This window comes from Tenrec ecaudatus, chromosome 17 (assembly GCF_050624435.1).
Source record: "Tenrec ecaudatus isolate mTenEca1 chromosome 17, mTenEca1.hap1, whole genome shotgun sequence".
NCBI classification, from domain to species: domain Eukaryota; kingdom Metazoa; phylum Chordata; class Mammalia; order Afrosoricida; family Tenrecidae; genus Tenrec; species Tenrec ecaudatus.
Window position 1 is genome coordinate 77,081,863 of NC_134546.1, and position 3,487 is coordinate 77,085,349.

The following is a 3,487-nucleotide window of genomic DNA, read 5'->3' on the forward strand; positions in this document are numbered from 1 at the left end:
TAGCAAAAGAAAAGAAATAATAAAAATCAGGGCAGAGTCAAACCAGTGGGAAGACAAGAGAATGATGTAAAAGATAAATGCAGCTAAAAGCTGGTTCTATGAAAGGATCACAGAATTGACAGACTACTGGCGAATCAGACAAAGGACAGAAAGGAGCAAACATCAATAGCCAGGATGAGGGATGAAACAGGATTAATTACAACAGACCCCAATGAGATTAAAAGGACAATCACAAAGTACTATGAAGATCTGTATTCTAATGAACTCAGAAATGTGGAAGACATGGATAGCTACTTGGAAAAAGAGTCCCTCCCTAGATTATCTCAGACAGAGGTCAAGAACCTCAACAAACCCATAGCAAAAAAACAGAAAGGGTCATTGAGAAGCTACCAAGGAGTTACTGCGAGGTGGCAGCAGAGAAGGCGGCAGCAGCAGAGGTGGCAGAGGCAGCGACAGCGGCTAAAGATGGCCAATTTTCTGAAAGGATTTCCCTTCTACAACAAAAGCAATTTTAGCCGATTCCATGCTGACTGTGTGCAAAGCCTCGCTCAGCCTCTCCGGAGAGCGTGTTGGGCTGCCTACCTTGTGTTCAGAGTGTGGGGACCCAGCTTCTTATCCGACTCTTCTTGGTCTCCCATAGCACAGACGCCCCTCAGTCTACCTGCCCACTCGGGAGTACCCATCTGAACAAATCATTGTGACCGAGAAAACCAATATCCTCCTGCACTACCTGCACCAGCAATGGGACAAAAAGAACGCTGCCAAGAAGTGAGATCAGGAGCAAGTGGACCTGGAGGGCGAGAGCTCAGCTTCCCCCTTTAAGATCGCCTGAACCGACAGCCAGGACATGTACTAGGACACTTAAGACTCTTACTGCCCTCCCCCAAGCCTCCTGTCGTGTCTGCTCTGCATCATGCATCTGTGCCCGCCCCACCTGCCAGCCCGCTCCACGCCATCCACACTGCGTCCACTCTCCTAGAAGCTGATGTATTTATTTTCCTTGAGTTTTTATTTATGCTGTAAAGTGTTCCTGCCAATGGTTAAAGAGGACTTTAAACCCTGTAAAAAAAACAAAAAAAGAAGCTACCAACAAAAAAATTCTCTGGGCCAGATGGCTTCACAGCAGAATTTTACCAAGATTTCCAGTAAGAGTTGACTCTGATCCCCCATAAAGTATTCCAAAGCATAGAAAAGGATGACAAACTCCCAAACTTATTCCACAAAGCCAGCATAACTCTGATGCCCAAACAGGGCAAAGACCCCACAGGTATAGAGAATTACAGACCAATATCTCTAACGAACATACATGGAAAAATCCTTAACAAAATATTGGCCAATAGAATACAAAAGTATATAAGCATATCATCTACCACAAACAGGTAAGATTCATCCCAGGGATGCAGGGATCGTTTAACATGTGAAAAACCATCAATATTACATATCACATCAAGAAAAACAAGGTAAAAAAACATATAATATCCATAGATGCAGAAAAAGCATTTGACAACATCCAACACCCATTCCTAATTAAGACACTCACAAAGATAGGAATGGAAGATAAATTCCTCAAGCTGATACAAGCTAAGAAAAGCTAACAGCTAATATCATAGTTAATGGAGAAAAGACAAAAACAATCCCACTGAAAAATGGTACAAGACTAGGATGTTCCTTGTCCCCACTTCTATTCAATATCGTACTGGAGGTTCTCGCTAACAACATAAGACAGCAGAAGGGATCCAAATGTGAGAAGAGGAGGTGAAACCACCGCTATTTACAAATGACATGATCCTGTATTGAAAACCCCAAAAGTCCCACAATGGGAGTACTTACAGCAATAGAAGAATATGGGAAAGTGGCAGGATACAAGATCGACAAAGAGAAGTCGGTAGGATTGCTATACACACCAGACAGGGCCATGGAAGAGGAATTCAGGAAGGCAGTACCCTTCACAATAGCCAAGAACAAACTGAAATACCTAGGACTATATGTAACAAAATATCCTAAAGAAATAAACAAGGAAAATTACAAAATCCCACTACACGAAACCAAAAGCGACCTCCACAAATAGAAGAACATCCCAAGCTCATGGATTGGAAGGCTCAACATAGTAAAGAGACAATCTTACCCAAGGCACTTTACAAGCTCAATACTATTTTGATTCAAATACCAACAACCTTCTTCAATGAATTGGAAAAACCAATCACTATGTTCATATGGAAAGGGAAGAAGCCCAGAATTAGTAAAGAACTCCTCAAGAAGGACAAAGTTAGAGGACTCACCTAAGCACAATAGATGTGTATATGGACTGTGATGAGTTGTACGAGTCCCCAATAAAATGATTTTAAATAACAAAAAAATGAAATGAGAGCCCACGGATTGGGAATTGTTTTTTTTTTTAAACCAATGACACATGGGACAATGGGTTAATTGCAAAAATATACAGAACTCTGTATTCCCTGTGTGTTTCCGGTTCCCATCTATACCATTGTACATCTTCCGGTCCTTGCGGACTTGCAGGGTAGAACTGGGATCATGATAGTTGGATGTATGTGGGGATTGTGTTACGTGTTGTATGAGCCCCAATAGAATGATTTTAAAAAATAACATTAAAAAATATCCTTTAAAATCATATATACAGAACTCTATAACATCTCAACAAGAAAATAACAAGAGACCCAATGAAAAAATGGGAAAAAATATACGAACGGACAGTTCACCAAAAATGAAGTACCTGTGAATAACAAAAAATGTTCGCAATCACTAGCCTTTAGGAAGATGCAAATTCAAACCACAATGAGATCGCACTTAACCCCTACAATGCCAGCCCAAACCAAAGAAGGAAATCAAATGGTGGAGATGATCTGGAGGGATTGGGATTCATATATACTACTGGTGGACTTATAAATACATACAGTCACTGTGGAACACAATGAGGCACTAAAAACAATCAGAACTTGAAATCCCATATGATCCAGCAATTAGTTATCATGAAATTCATAGAGAGAAATATATTTAAAAAAATACAACAACAAAGTAAAAGAGATAAAGCTCAATCCAAAAGAGGAATATTAAAAACTACAATAGATTTTAAATGGGTCAAAACGGAACTCAAAGGATAAAGGGTTATATTTTAACTTAACTGGATCTGCGATTATCCACCTTCCAAAAAATTCTGCGAGAGAGCAAGAACATTCACATTCCTGCTCTATGGTCACAGTGTTTCTCCAGTTAACGTAGTTAACATGGGTCAAGAGAGAGAGCAAATGTAAAATCAGATATTGGTCTTGATATCAATGTACGTAAGCATACGGGACGTCTATCAGGCTTTCCTAGTCTCTGTATTCATGATTTCCTGCAGGATTTACATTTGCAGTCATACAATGTGGCAGACATTTTGTTCAACCCTTCTGTCCAATTAGTGCATCAGAGTTTATCTTATGGACTTTGTGGAACATCAAAGAAAATGTAATTGGATGCTGGAGGCACT

At 40.1% G+C, this 3,487-nt stretch overlaps 1 pseudogene; it reads left to right on the forward strand.

Moving 5' to 3' along the window:
- The first annotated feature begins 465 nt into the window (after positions 1-465).
- Positions 466-865, forward strand: LOC142431102 (DET1- and DDB1-associated protein 1-like; annotated as a pseudogene).
- Positions 866-3,487: the final 2,622 nt, after the last annotated feature.